The 16,193-nt window shown below is 37.7% G+C and overlaps 1 protein-coding gene across 1 annotated transcript in view; it reads left to right on the top strand.

The window, feature by feature from the left end:
• NCK2 (NCK adaptor protein 2) overlaps window positions 1–16,193 on the top strand; it is an 85,749-nt gene that overhangs the window by 32,735 nt on the left and 36,821 nt on the right. The window lies entirely within an intron of this gene.

Genomic DNA, 16,193 nt, shown 5'->3' with positions numbered 1-16,193 from the left:
CTTCTGGGGGAAGTTATGAAGTCCAGTTATTGACATTTTGGAACCTTCAAATGGAAAGCAATAAATTAAGTTGTTGTGTGCCTTGATATTTGCTGTGAGTTCTGTTAAATACTTAATTGTTATGAGATGTTGAATTTAGATTTACTTATTCAATAAAATGAAGGTGAACCTCTTAGAATTAAAAATTTAATCCAGTCTTAACTGTAATGTCTCCACATGCTTTTGCAGATGATTGATCTTCCTTTAAACTGAAAAGGAAATTCTGAAGTAATACTGAGATAGTGGGCTTTTGCACTATATTTTCAAATTATCTGACATATGTATTTAAATGTACTGAAAAAAAATTGTAACCCTGGCCTTTCTAATCAGTAAATCAGTATAACCTTGAACACTTAGGTGTTTAAAGACTGATAGTGAGAAACCTTTTGTTTTCTCTAATAATTTTTCTATGATGTGTATCTATAAGTAGCAAAATCAAAATATTCTTGAAAGAGCTGTAAATGTGAAAACAAAATAAATACACAATCCTAAAGCAAATGATTCATCAAGCTGTTGACTTAGTAATTGTAAAATTATTTTTCTGCAATAATTTCTTCTCAAAATTAAGCCAGCATTTTACTGGCTATGGACTAAATTATGTATTTCAAATGTGTAATATAAAACACATTAGAGTTTGTCTTTGGGATCTCTTACTTGTCCTTTTTTATAATAGTTTTAAGTTAAATATTCAGGGAAAATAATTTTTAAAATAGTCCACTGCTCTCTTAAAGGAAATAAGTGCCTGAAGTCTTGGTTATATACTTAGTCATCTTTATTTCTTGAGCTAGTTGCTGTGATATATGGCATATTGAGCAATATTTCTTTTACTCTTTAATCCAATAAATGTGAAGGGTAATCATACATGCCCAAAGTGGAGTTCTTTCTATCAGGTGAAGGTTTTGTGTATTTTGCCAAGAGGCAGTAAATAGGTAACAGCTCACTGAAAGGAGTTGAGGAAGAACTACCTGGATGTGTCATTTGGTGGATTATGTAAGGAGTGTATCTCTTTTTGTATCCTTCTTTTTTATTGAAGAATGAATACCCAGGATATTTGCAGTGTATGATTGGACCACACTCAATTTCAGTAACAAAATTAAATCTAATAGTATTAATATTTTTTGCCTTTTTCCATCATTTGTGTGCTTGTTTCTGATGGACTGTATTCAGCTTGGTAAATATGTCCATCTGCAAAACCTGGAGCATTCTAATCCTGTTCCCAAAGGGAAATGAATGTGTAGGTGTAAGCTCAGTAAAGCCTACTTTTGTAAGGCTTTGTTGAATCAGGACATAGTAAACCTTTTGCCCTTTGAAAAGGAAATGAAATTGGCAACAAAGTAAATTTTCAGAACTTACACTCTACATCCTTAAACTTCACCAAACTGCAGGCAATCATGTATCCTTACAGGATTTTGTTGTGGTTATCAAGGTCTGCCAGGTCTTCTTTTATGTAGCTGGGCAAGCTGGCTTTTTTCAGTTGTTGGCTTTCCTCTCCCTCTCCTCTAACATCATATTTTGTGTGGTGGTATTCTGTACTTTTGAACTCATCCCTCATTCACTTGAAGCAATAGAATCAATACCAAGATCTCATATTGTGTTTTCAGAACAAAATATTTTGAAAAGTGATTGCAGTATTGATATGTGCATTGAGGATTTTGTATTTTAGATTAAATAATCTTTTGGGAAATGTTCTGTGATTTTTTGATACTTGGTACACTTGAATGGAATGATTGGTTCTTCAGGGCTACTTCTGTACATGGGAGGGAGATTGTTAGATGAGATCAGAAGCAAACCAGTATGAGCATAGTTATCGATGTCTTCATGCTCAGCAGATTTGTCAAAGGCTACAGTGCCACAGCTTAGAACAGAAATTGTTGTCTGTAAACATTCTCAGAGCAACCATGAGGAGATGAGCTCCTCACATTTTGAGACTGGGGACCTGCACACAGCTTCCGACCAATTGATCCTCCTCTGTTCAAGAGCAAAAAGCACCAGAGACATTTCAGCTTGTTGGAACTGTTTGTGATACTGTATCAGAATATTTATTGGGGTTTTTTTTGTGATTCAACATGTTTGTAGTTGTTGATTTTGGGTATTTTTTAACCCAAGGAAAATGATACCTATTCTCAGTGATTCATATGAGTTAGTTGTGGTAAACTTTGATTCTGACAGTTATGAAGGGAATGAAAGGTATGTGCTGAGTGGGTGTCTAGATTCCTTTCTCTTAAAAAAATATTCCTGTGATTTTGCCAATTATCTCAGGTGCCCAAAGTGATTGTAATACTTTAAATGCAACTTCAGTGTTAATTAAAGACAGACATTTAGTACAATAAATATTTATATTTATTGTACTAAATATTGTACTATATTTACAGACATTTAGTACAATAAATGAATTTAAAGAATACTGCCCGTTACATTATGCAAGTGGCATAATACTTTCTAACCTATAATTGAGGATGGTGGGGAAGAACACTTTCAGCCCACTCTTACACTTTCATTACCACAGGTATGTACCTCAAATAAATTGATCTTCCCTAAATTACATTATTTTAGTGTTTATTTTTTTAGATTTTTCTTTCCGGCATTTTTTTCTGTTTCTCTTTGTAGTAATTGTAGCTCTTTGCTTGAACTATAGACATGTTTTAATAATATAATATTAATAATAATATGAAAGTTAAGAATCAGTTGTCTAATTTTTTCCAGTTTTGGTAGTTTCATGTGCAATTCATGTTTGTAGGTATCAGCAGCGCCTGTTACAGCCCACAAATGTCCTTTGCAGTGTGCTTTAACTGCAGTCCATATGTCCAGTTCTCATCAGAGAACACTGTACAGCTTTCATCAATGCAGGAAAATTAATTTCAGTAAAAATATAACAATGAGTGCATTTCTTTCATGATGGAAGTAGATTTGGCATGTGATAGCCAATGTGGACTTTGTCTTGTCATCTAGCTTGTCAGTTTTTCTGAGCCAAATGGTTTGGTGTGTCATCTGGATGTTGAAGTTGGTGAATTTCACAGAAGGGAGGAATATTTAGAAGTTAGTGTGGTATATTTCTTGTGGAATTCCATTTCTAATAATTTGGCTAATTAATCTTGGATTACAATTACTGTTTGCACTGTAGTAACAAAGCTTCAATTGTACTAAGCAGAGAGAACTGAGAAAATGAGCTTGTCCTGTTTATTTTTTAAGCCAGTAGCAGTGCAAAGCATAGATGCAAAACTTTTATACTTTTTCCTCCCTTTCCCTGATTTTGAGAGCCTTATTTTAAGACATCAGAGGTTCTTTGCATTCTTGTGGATTGAAGCCCCACTTCCCTTTGTACTGTCTTTTCGTACCCTTTTGCAGGGATCGCCTGCAGCTCTTATCCCTCCTTATTTTGGAGGCTGTTGTTTTTATCAGCTGCTCTTAGTTGTTCCTGGCAGTAGAGCCTTGGTGTAGCTTATTTTCTACCTGCTCCATCCTCTCTTTTATCCCCCTCTTTTATCCCACCTTTCTTTTAAATGATCCTTCTCCTGATTTTTGATTCAGCAGCTTTATGCATAATCCTTCCAGGTACTGTTGTTGCCACTCAGAATTTTTCCTCACTGGTTTGGGCCCTTGAATTTTTGTAGCACACTTTTTCCTTGTGACTCCTTGTTCCACTTTTTCCTATTAATATTTGAAATTTACCAGTAGCCTGATTTTTTTTTTTTTTTTATGTTAATACCATCAGGCATGCTCATATATATGAGCTAGAAATCTCCCTTATGCAAGCAGCTACAGCAGGTGATGTCAGAGAGATTATATCCCTGAAGCAGCCAGTTGTTGGGGGATCCAAATTTTCCCAGGAGGCTGATTTTGAATTCTCTATCTTGCACCAAAATCCGTAGCTCTTAGCACAATCCCTGATAAGCTCAGTTGTCTCATACCATTAGTTCTCAGGTTATCACGTACCAGCCCCAAAAATGCTGTTGAATGAGGGTTAGACTTCTCTTTATATTTGATCTCTGAATTTCTTTTTCAAGATTAACAGAGTATTAGTTTTCCGTGCTTAGTTCTCCCTGAAGATTACTGAATGGTATTTTCTGCCAGCCTTAGATTTGCATGGGATCTGGAAAGGACTTCTCTGTTATTGCTGGAGAAAGGGCTGGTTTATAATGGTGAAGATCAGGATGCATGGTGACATGAAACATTTATCTCAAAATGAAAGGGTGTTGACATCAGTGAGTTACTTGAATGTTTGGACTAGAACTACAAAACTTGTGTATTTATGTTTGTAAAATTGATTTTGAAACTACCTCATAAACAAGACTTTGACAATTATGCTCCATAGAATTTGAATTTACTGTAGAAGGGATGATGGAAACTAGTGTTCTCAGCTGCTGACTTGCACTTCAAGCACTCTTTGGATGCATGGCTGCTGTAACATTCTTTCTGACTGCAATGAATTACTGAAACTTCAGCAAGTCTTGAGCTGTGAGCTGTAAGTCTTCTTCCATGTGACTGCTCACACATCATTATGTGGCTAAAATGGGGGTGTCCCATTTGTGTGCTGGGCTTATGTCTATTGTGTGAAGAGCAGCTGCTGCTTTGTATTCTTCAGGAAAAAAAGTGGTGGCAGAGAGATCTTAAGCCTGCTGGTTGTTGTGACTTGCTTCCTGCCTGTGGTTTAGGAGAAGGGGAGAAAAATGACAGCACAAAGTAGATCACTGGTCAGCTAAAGATTCTGGCCTGTAGGTGGGTGGCTGGGCATTTTGGCATTTCCATATCCTGAGTCAGTACCCTAACTAATCCTGAAAAATTCTTGAAAATAAGAGAAACAAAACTGAGGGCAATATTTGATGAAATTACATAGTGCCACTTACCTTTATAGACGATATCAGACTGTTGGTTTCAAGGTGGAGTTTTTTGAACTCAAATAACAATTCAGACCAAGACCTGTTCCTGAGAGTTTATTTTGCAAGAAGCTAAAGAACAAATAAAGTAAAAATGCTTGGTATTATTCACTTGAAACAGTCAGGGATTCTGTGGTCGAGGAAAGGAAAAGGGATGTATTTTCTATAAGTTCTCCCTGGTGTCCAGAGAAGGAGGGGATGAGTATATCTTCCTACTTGTCCCTATTCTCTTTTTTCTCTATTTTCTCTACATTCAATTTTATTCTCTGTTACCTTGAGGTGATTTGTGAATTTTTACATACTGGCTCCTATTTCTGTTTAGTCATGGGATTGTAACTTGCTTCTCCATTAATACACTGCACTACAGCTTCCAGTATGTGTGTGTTGGTTTTCGTCAGAGGCTTTCATTGAGGCTTGATCCAGATTTGGTAACGCTGTTGTCTCCTTTGACTAAGGTCTGAGTTAGATAATGAAGAAATTGTCTACTTATGTAGTAATGTTACTTGTAAGAGGATTGTGGTATGTCGCTTTTGGATATTGACTACAAGTAATGCTTAGTACTTGACAGCATCTTGTAGTACCGTAGTATTTTGTATGGCTTCCAGCTGAACTGGTGTTTGAGAGCAATGGCATAGTCATTTTTATTGAAAATCAGTAGCAGTTTAAATTTTTTAATTTGTATTAATCTAGAAGGAACAAGAACTCTGTGGTTAAAGGTCCACATTTCAGACCTGTGGTTTTGAACCTGTTTTTTCTTTTATTTAATCATTTTTCTTGTACAGATGTTAATCCACACAATCTCTGTCCATGTTTGGAAATCATTTGGCTGCTATTATTTCCCTTTCATTTTTGTTGGTGCATTTTATTGTTATCTGGCAGGAGTAAGGAAGAAAATGCGTCTGTGAGTGTGTGAGGGTAGAATGTCTCATCAGTGCAAGAGTACATAACATTTCTGGATGAAAGGGAATGTGATGTAGCAGCCAAAACCAAATGTTTAATTTTGAACCAAGTTATTGCAGGGAGGTTTTATTCAGGAAAAGCAAGCTTTGGAGAAATTTGACAGAAGATGAAAATAATAGGAGGAGATTTAAAGGCATTTGGTTCAAGCACTGAAGGTGAGAGTAGGAATGAAGGAGGATGACAGTCCAGCATTACAAGGCAGTGTTGGTCTCTCTTGAATGTATATTTTGCTCTTAGAAATGTAGACTTTTCTAATTGCTTATTTTTGGGTTTGGGTAACTGTTTCTATGGAAGAAGTCAGATATTCCTGCAGTGAAAATTTACTTTCAAAAGCTTATCCTTTTGAGCAGCAGATCTGGTGCAGTGGAAAATTGTGTTGGGCTAATAGCAGTGGAACAACTTTTGAGATTGTCTGTGTAAGCTGTCTTAGAGCAGCTGGCACCTGAACTGCAACATAAGAGCTCAGAATAAGGAGCGTCTTCCTAACGTACTTACAGAAGCATGTGTTCTCTGGAGCACTCCTGGGGTTTTAGAAGAAGGGTTTTAGAAAATCCCCTTTCATCCCCTTCCCTCTTCTCAGAAAGGTGTTTCTCTCTTGGCTTTGTGTCCCTCTCCATTAACTGAGGAATTAGCAATAGCTAGCTGCTGTAATTGTGTAGTAGAGCGCTCACAAGTACAATTATTTGAAAGAGGTCCTCATTTAAACTGGAGGAAGATATGTAAGAAATAATTTGATTGAAATAAATGAATGCTATCAACAGTCCAGACCAAAAATGTTGTCTTGGTTTTAAATTTAAAGCATTCTTTTAAAGTTATAGGACTAGTCATTTTGAAGCCTGTTTTGTTTAGGAAACTTTGAAGGGACAGTGTTTCCTCTACATTTGTGTTTTGGGAGCAGTAAGAAAGGATTCCTGTATTGACTATGAAGTGCTGTTAGATGGAAGAATAAGTAATTTTAAGGGGAGACTGGGATTGCCATTTCTTGCCTAGGCTTACACTTTCTTGGTTAGCACAGCAGTCAGTGTGGCTGACTAAAGACTAGTGAAGCTGCAGCATTCACTCACATCTCATAAAAGATCCAAGAGTTTTTCTTTATTTAAATTGTGCTTTCACTGGGTGCATGTCCTATCAGGAAATTAAAAGTGTAGCTTTCTGATTAACTATCTCATGTTCCAGTCGTTTTCAGGAAGATGTACAGATTTATACAGGAATAAATTTAATACTATTAGCTGTCTCTTAATGAAATCTAACACTGCATCTTTCAAGCTGCCTCTTTGGTTACATGCATAATCACAGAATCAAGAATGGTATCTCATATCCAGTGATTATTTTTACCTGTACTGTTCAAAGACCCTGCTTCTAGAAAGTAGCTTTTTGCCTGAGAAACTCTCCTCGATATGAGAAATAGGTGTTCATTAACCACAATTCAGCTTTTGAACTTTGCCTTGAGATTTAAATTGGGGAGTATCTTTTTTTCTCTCCCCATTTTTACATGCACCCTTTCATATTGGATAAAAATTTTGGTCCAGGTGACTTGTAAAGAAAATCCAGAAATCTAGGAATTTATTTGGCATTCAAAGTGATAGTAAGCTGGAAAGTTTACAGGAGCAGAGTCTGAACAAGACCTTTAAATTAATTAGCACTCTGTGGACTAGAAAGTTTAAAATGATTATAATTAAAATTGTTTTCTCATTTTCCTGCTGAGGTAGATTGATGGGGCAATTTTTGGAAAAGCAAATGATAAATTGCTTAAGACTATAGAGTGAATGTTGTCTAGGAATGGCCAATATATTCTTCCCCCCCCCCCCATTTAAAAACTTTGGAAATAAATTGGTTTTTGAACTGAACAAACATATCTTCCTCTTTCTAGTTAAAAAGTGAATATATGATTTTTCCATTGGGGAACAGAAGGTCAGCAGTTCAGTTTTATTTTCAGCATTTTATAGACAGTTTAAAGTGAAATCCCTTGAAAAGTAGGTAGCGGTGTTTCAAGGGATTAGCAGTAAAACGTAGCAATCCACAGTGATTCTGAGCTTTGTCCTTCTGTGCGAGATCAAGGTTAAACTTCTTATGTCTGAGGACTGTTCTTTGTTTATACAATACAGAAATGTACTAAGACTTCCAGTGAAGTATAACTCCTGCAGACCATTGAATGTTTGAGCTATGGGAAAAGAAGCAGCAGTGGAAGAAAATCTTTCAAACAGTTTATTATTTGGAATCTTGAAAGATTCAAGGATGTCTCCTTTATAAAATCTCATGGTGTTCACCATGTCCTGAGTGGCTGGCTGGTTAAATTTTGAGAAGGAAGGTTTACTGACAGTAAGGATCAAAGTCTGTGAACAGGAGTATACTTAATTTGTTCTTTCTCAGAGCATCGATCACCAGTCTGTCTTATAGCTAAGTTTACCTAAATGTCCTCTCAATAGAGCATCTGGGGTTTTTTTCTGACCTTGTGTGCTTGGATCTCTCCTACTCTGTTTTTGTAAAGAGCTGTGGAGTGGTTGTTAGGTGTGAAATGGTTTGTGTTTTGCCTTATGTAGACACCTAAGGTATGTTTTATTCTTCCTGGACTTTCCCTTCTCTTTTATCTTGTTTGTTTTTTGATTCATGTGTTTATGAATAGAGAGGTAAACTTAAATGCTGTCTGCTGGGAGAAGTGGAGAGAGAGCCATCCAGAGCAACAGCAACAAACATTAAGCTTATCTGTGTCTCTGACTTCGTAGAAACACCGAAACACCCGTAAGCCAATGCAGAGATATGGTCATTAATCATTGCTGCTGTTTTAGAGGTGAGATGAGGTCTCCTTTCCAAAAGTTTTCTTTAGGGACGCAGAGTTTATTAACTGCATCATTTTTTCTGGAACTGCTTTTAAAAGAGTTCAGGAAAAGGTGAGCCAATGCTCTTTTCTGGCCCTCTTGCTGTATCTAAATATGAGGCAGTTTGAGATTCTGTTGTGTTTACTCTGCAGCCAAGAAAAATGGGCCAAAAAAACTGCCGCCTTTCTGTTTGTCTCATATTGTTTGTAGTCAGAAGGTCTGAAGATACTCTCTCTGCACAGTCTGGGTATTCCCACTGCTGTCTAGAATGTAGCATTGCTCTTGGTTGCCTTCAAAATAAAGCAAGAAGACTTTTTGCACTAATAGTGGAAAAAGTCACCACAGGTTGGGTCATTCACAGTCACTGAATTTGCATTAAGCTGCTGATGGAGGCAGAAAAAACCCTTGCATCTGCTGCCTGTACTTGCCTGAGCCCTGCCTGCTGCTGGGGATTGCAGCAGCAGGTGCAGGAAAGGGAGCTTGAGGGCAGATGGCACAAGCACAGGGAGGGCAAAGGCTGGAGGAAGGGCTGGCCAAGAAGAGGGATATTAGCCAGCTGTCTGTTGTTGGAGTTGGTTTATAGTCAGACTTTTTTTTTCCTTCTCGTCTTTCAACAAATTAAAATCAGCCCTGTGTTTTCTGGTAAGTATCTGATAAAAGGGCATGGAAAGATATATATTCTTCAAGATACAGGGAAATACCTTCTTCCAAAAATACAGTCTGTGATGAAACAGTAAAAATAATCTAACTGCAAAAATCCTCTTTTGTTTTTTTTTGATTTTTTGCTTGGTATCAGAATATTGGCAGTACTGTCTGTTAATCTTTGTCCTGTTTTCTGAATGACATACAGATACACATTTCTTTAAAACACCACACCTCCCAAACAAACTGAAACATGTTTGTTTGGTTTTCTTAATCCCTTAAGGTTGTCATCCCATGTTTATGGAAAGAATTTGAGCTAGGTTTTTCTCACAAGCCCTTTGCCTTGTCTGTTGGTGACTATACTAAGCTTGAAGACGTGACGAAGTGTTTTCTCTGCAATTTCTATTACTAGTGCTATTTATCCTCTAAGCATAGGTAAGTTATAAGGCTTGTAGCTAGTACTGTGTAACTGTAACATAAGCTGCTATAATATCAACTTGTTCCTGTAGAATACCAGCTTTTTGTCCTTTGAAATAGAACTTAAAATTTAAATCATCTTTCAGAAGCTGAAAGCGAACACTGCCTACTTTATAACAGTCATACTGTTCCAAGAAAGGCTACAAAAATATCCTTTTCAAGTAAAACATCAAAAGACTTTTAAAAACTCAGCATCCTAAGACAGCAGAGCCCTTATCACGTAAATAGAAAAGATTGCACTTAGTATTATGTGTTTTAAAGTCTGCCACATTGATTAAGCACTTATATCTTGAACTGCACTAGATGAGGAAATTTTATGGTATAGCAGTATTACTAATGAAAATCTTAAAAAAATACTGAACTGGGAGGGTTAGCTTGTGTGAAAGTCACGACATAAAACAGGAGCGCATAAAATTAGAGTGGTATTGCGTGATTAGTAGGCCAGAACTCAGATTTGCTTTCTGATGTTTCAGCAGCCTACATTATAACAGCCTGGATGGCTTTCTCTTTGTACCACCAGAGAAGTTAGCAGCCCAAAGTATCTGCTACTTTTCACAGAATCATAGAATATTTAGGGTTGGAAGGGACCTCTAAAGGTCATTGAGTTCAACCCCTCCTGCAGTGAGAAGGGACATCTTCAAGTAGATAAGGTTGCTCAGAGCCCTTTCTAATCTTGAATATTTCCAGGGATGGAGCATCTTTCACACCTCTGGGCAACCTGTTCCAATGTTTCACCACTCTCATAGTAAAAAAAAAAAAAATTTCTTTCTTATATATGGTCTAAATCTACTGTGTTTTAGTTTAAAACCATTGCCCCTTCTCCTATCCCAATAGGCCCTGCTAAAAAGTCTGTCCCCATCTTTCTTATAGGCCCCCTTTAGGCACTGGCAGATTCTATAAAGTCGTCTTTTCTCCAGGCTAAGCAACCCCAACTCTCTGAGCTGTCTTCATAGAAAAGGTGCTTGTACCCACTGATGATCTTGGTGGCCCTCCTTTGGACCTGTTCCAACAGGTCCATGTCTTTCTGTGCGGAGGGCACCAGATCTGGATGTAGTATTCTGGGTGGTGTCTCACCAGAGCGGAGTAAAGGGGCAGAGTCACCTTTGACCTGCTGGCCGTGCTGCTTTTGATACAGCCCAAGATGCAGTTGGATTTCTGGGCGGCAAGTAGACATTGCTGGGTCATGTCCAGGCTTTCATCTACCAATGCTTCACAGTCCTTCTCTATAGAGTTGCTGTCAATCCCTGCATCTCTCAGCCTGTACTGATGTGGAGTTGCCCTGACCCAGGCATAGTACCTTGTACTTGGCCCGTTTGAACTTCCTCAGGTGAGCATGTTCTTGATCTTGTCCTCGTCCTTCTGGATGGCGTCCCATCCTTCAGTTTTGTCAGCTGTAGTTTGGTGTTATATGTGGACTTGCTGAGGATGTGCTCAATTCCCCCATCTGTGTCACTGATGGAGACATTGAACAGTGCTGGTCCCGGTATGGACTCCACTTGCCTCTGATGTCTATCCAGACACTGAGCCATTGATCAATGCCCAAATACCCTCTGGATGTGACTATCCAGCCAATTTCTCATCCACGGAATAATCTATGCATCAAATCCATATCTCTCCAATATAGAGAGAAGAGTATTGTGGGGGAGTGCGTCCAAGGCCTTACTGGAGTCCAGACAGACAATATCTGTATCCTTTCTCTTATCCACAGTTGTAGTCACTCCATCACAGAAGGCCACTAAGTTGGTCAGGTAAGGCTTGCATTTGGTGAAGCCACTTTCTCACATAATCATTAGCAATTTTATTCCTATTTGGTATTTTCCAAAGTCTTATGCTGTGCTTCTTCTTGCAGCTTTTGACATTGCATGCCTCAAATTATGACTCTGTATTAGTCTGAATAATGGGCAGCTATGACTGTGAAGTGACTTTGGCTTTCAAGAAAGGAAGGAAAATATGAGCTGGAAAATTGCCCTCGCTGCATTCATTGTGCTTGGCAGCCTCTTCTTTTAGGGCATCCCCCCCGATCTTGTACAACAGACACTTGTGCTACACCTACCTGCTGAAGTGGAGCTTAGAGAGCTGGAAAAACCTACAGCCATCAGATATTGACATCACTAGGAATCTGGACTGCAAGCAAAACATAAGTGGGTCTTGCTTGGGAGATGCAGCCTTTTTTGTTTAACACTTTTCCTTTTCCTTAAATGTTGAGTTTACATTTGAAGCAGTCCGCGCTTGCTTATTTCACCTGAGCAGACTCATTTGTGTGATAGACATCATGAAAACATTGGATAAGAAATTTTCTTACTAACATCTTTTTATATGTTTTTAGATAAGCACACAAAGATTTTGTTTTTGTTGAATGGTAAAATGCTGTACTGACTCCTTAGTAGGAAAGATGTATTTCTGGGTGTTTCTAGCATATATTCTCCTTTATTTCTTTGTCTGCCTTTTAAAAAGACTTCTAAGCCACTTACAAGACAAAAAAAAAGTGCTTAAGCTCTGTGCTCTGTTGGAGCTATGCAGAAATTCGTTACCACTAAACTATTCTTGAGGTTTCCTGTTTTCAGTTGTTCTGCGATGCGAGATACGAGGTGCTGGCACGTAGCTGCAGCTGTATTAGAGATTGGGTTATCAGATCTGTTATGGGGCTTGAGAGGCCAACCTTGCCTGGCAGCTGTCAAAGGCATTTGGCTGCAGAAACAAGCTCCAGCCCTTGCACCACTGTGCCTGTAAATGGTGGCTGGCCACACCAAGGGGACAGGGTCTGAGGTGTGTAGGTAGCAAGGTCAAGTTAGTACTGCTCTAAACTACTGGTTAGTTATGAATGATCCTTCACCTTTTTTGGAGATATACCACCCATTATATTAACAAGAAGTATCATCTCAAAGCCCCATCCTTTCTGTGCCTGTAGAATGGGACTGTGGCAGGGCTGTCCTGCCTGGTGCAGCTCTGCAGGCTGCAGCACCTCTGGTGCCATTAAGTGTTGCACCAGCCTGGATCACCCTCACCCTTTCATTTATGATTATGCCTTTCTGGTTGTTTTTAAAATTCTTTTTCACCCTAACTGACTTGAAAGGAAACCAATCGTTTTTTGCGCTTTAGAACAAATGTCTCAGTGCTGCCAGAAAAGCTCATGGCATGTACTGAGCCTGCCTTTGAGTCATTCCTGCATTATGGCTGGGGCTATCCCTCAGCTGATTGATAAATCTATCCAACTTGAGTGGATGGGTAGACCTAAACTGGGATCTCAAAAGAAGTGGAAAAAACAAATATAGGGAATGGCTAAAACTGTAATAGCTTTGTGGATGTTTCTGATATCTTGGGATGTGTTTGAACATTAAAAGTGTTTTAATTTTTCTTATTACTTTTATATGCTAGTTAATGACAAAGAAGAAAATGGTTGTCTCTGAAAAATAATCCCATATGTAGAAATAAGTACTAAACCCTTTTCTCCTGCATCATATGCAGTCAACTTAATATTCTATTTAATTCTGTACTTATACTTTTACTAATATTTAAATTATTCCATGGCAGTTTTAATACCTTTTTTATAGTTCTTGATGAGCTGAATTTTACTTTCAGTACTTTCAGTTTGCATTTCTGGACACGAGCTTATTGCTGTCAGTTGTTCCTTTTCATGGAAAGGACCAGGGAGAGGGAACACAGAAAACCTCTAGAGCTTTTTATTTCACTTTTTTAACAGATTATTTTTTTAACCACTTCTTTTGTAAGTGCTAAATTGTGAGAGTAGGTTGCAAATTGTAATAAAGCATTCCTCCTTTGCAGTGGATGAATTTATTTACATCTTTGTTCACGTTTGTTTTTTTACACCCTTCCACTCATCTTTGCTTTCAGTGTTGGAAGACTGACCCCCTAAAATACAGACAGCAGCATCTATTGATTGTGACTGTGTCTTCAGTTTGCACATCAAAGTAAATTAGATAATAATTACTTGAACTTACTCAGCTATCACTTTTAGTTCTGTAATCAATGCATCCTAATGAGACCTAATAGTGAAATCCCCCAAATTAATTGTAAAGCTTGTGCTAAAATGGTCAACTATTTTAGGCTGCCTGGGTGTGGGGTGTGTTTTTGCTCAGGTATGGGCTTGACAGCTCAGAACCACATAGCTGGGTGATGAATGCTTGTTCACTACAACTATTTAGTTAACTTCCTTTAAAAGAGAGAGTAGTCTGATGTAGTGACCTCTTTCCAAAGAAATGTGTCTCTTGGGGTGAATTGACACACATTATATGAAGAATTAAAGTGTTAAACTGCAAAAGCAGTTAGATGAAGTGGCCTTTATGTGTTCCATCTCTGTTTGTCCAAGCACCAGCAAATAGCTCAAGTAACAAAGCATGGAAAGGGTTTTACTAGTTAAAACAAAGGTTATAATTATAACAACTGGTAATAATTTGGGTCAGTTTGTTTACTCTTTTTAAACCACTGCATTTTGAGATTTTCTTGTAAAAATCATTAGAAATATGTCTTCCTTGGTTTAGGTTAACTTTGACCTTTGAGTGAAGGAGGTGATATTTTCCTGTTTCTACTGGAGATAGAATACACCTTTTGAATTTACTTTTAGCTTTTTCACAAGTGTTTATTTGAATTCACATTACTGGTTCTTTTTAATGCCTTCTGAGTTCTGTATTTGTGTTAGTGTTTCGGTGCTTGAGAACCAAACAAAACAATTTCAAATGTAAAGATGTGTTTTTTTGAAATCTTTCTATATGTCAAAACTATTCATCTAGTAAAGAAAACTCACCACACACCCACTCATGCAACAAAGAAAAAACTGTTGGTGAAAACAAAACTTCAGATTTCCTGAAACTGTAGGCAGGCTTACCAGAGATTGCATCATCATAAACAAGAAAGCTTCAGATTTGGAGTGTACTTCAGATGAAGTGATCTAACAGAAGTTATTAATTGCAGAACACAGTAAGCACATCCAGTATATACTTACTATGAAGCAAGTAAGTATATACTTACTATGAAACAAGTCTGCATAAACACAGACTTTTTAAAATTTATTTTCTGCAATTGTATTACCTTAGAGGACCAAATATTGCCTATTTGCCATAGCTTATGAAAGATTAAACAGTTGGGCACTAGGTATCCAGCCTGTCAGCAGCAAATGCTGCATGTTCAAAAGACATTTTGATTTTTCAGAGTTTGGGGGCAGGAGGAGAGGTTGTTCAGCCTTCAAATCTTAGAGAAAAGCATGATACATCATTAGTTAATTTTCCATTCTTCCCATGTAATTAACTAAATATCATATAGTACTTATATTTTGCTTAATATTGTATAGCAGTTAGATGCTTTATGTACATCAGTGTCATGTAAAAGCCTCTGTATCAATTCTGTCCCTTTCTTCCCATAAGAAGGCATCCAATTCCAGAACAGTCTGTTATATCAATCTATTATTAGAATTTTTGCTTGTTCCCTTGGTGAGGGATTACATTTCAAGCATTACTGTCAGTCATTTTTCAGTGATGTTCCTTTATGCAAAACAAATTGTGAACAAGAAGAGCAACTGCTTCCTTTCTCACTGCATCTTTGCCTTCTGCTTACACTGTCCTAACTAACCCTGACATAACTGTAAGACTTCCTCTTGAGGCAAAGAAAAGTTGCTGCTTTTGTACCCACTGGACTAGGGCATTAAACTAGTCATAGTGTTAACTTGTGTCAGTCTGTAGGAGAAGATAGCAGTTTGGTTGGTATGCTGATAAGAGTCCTTTCCTATTGGTCGTTGTGGGAGAAATATATCAGTGCTATATGGGAAGGGGGAGAGAGTGAGGATTGGAATCCCAGCCTGGTTAAAAGAGAATGGGTTCTGCGTAACAATGCTTTGTGTTTTGGTATTTAAAGTGACACCAACTGAATAAATCTTTCACATGAAGAATCACTAGTAGATTTACAAGGTTGTTGGAGCAAATTCACTTAAGTTCCTCTATCTTTAAATTTCCATCATCTCAAATATTGCTTGTATGGTTCAGTTTTAAGGATGGCTTCAAAACGGTGTATGTGTTTCTTTGTTTAGCTTGTTGTTCCTGTCCTTGCTAAGTTATTGGATTGTTGATAGTTATTGAACATAACCTTTTCCTTTCTGGTCTTCCTTCTCATAAAGTCATACAGAAGCTACAGTACTAGCTACTCAACCAGTGTCTGCATTTATTCTGCCATATGGTTAGGTAATGTTCCTCACCTGTCTGAGCAGACTTTCAGTACAGCCATAACTGTCTTGACTTTGGCTGAGTTTTTGTTCATTGCCTTCTTGGCTGGGCAATTTTTCAGTTTTTGCACTCTATCCCAAGGGTAATTTTCTGTAGAAAAATTTTCATATGTGCTTCTGCAGTAGGGCAGCTTCCATTGGAGACAGGATTCCTTT

The sequence above is a fragment of the Onychostruthus taczanowskii genome, unplaced genomic scaffold (genome assembly GCF_017590055.1).
Source record: "Onychostruthus taczanowskii isolate IOZ18803 unplaced genomic scaffold, ASM1759005v1 scaffold58, whole genome shotgun sequence".
NCBI classification, from domain to species: Eukaryota; Metazoa; Chordata; class Aves; order Passeriformes; family Passeridae; genus Onychostruthus; species Onychostruthus taczanowskii.
This window is presented reverse-complemented; position numbering and strand designations above follow the sequence as displayed.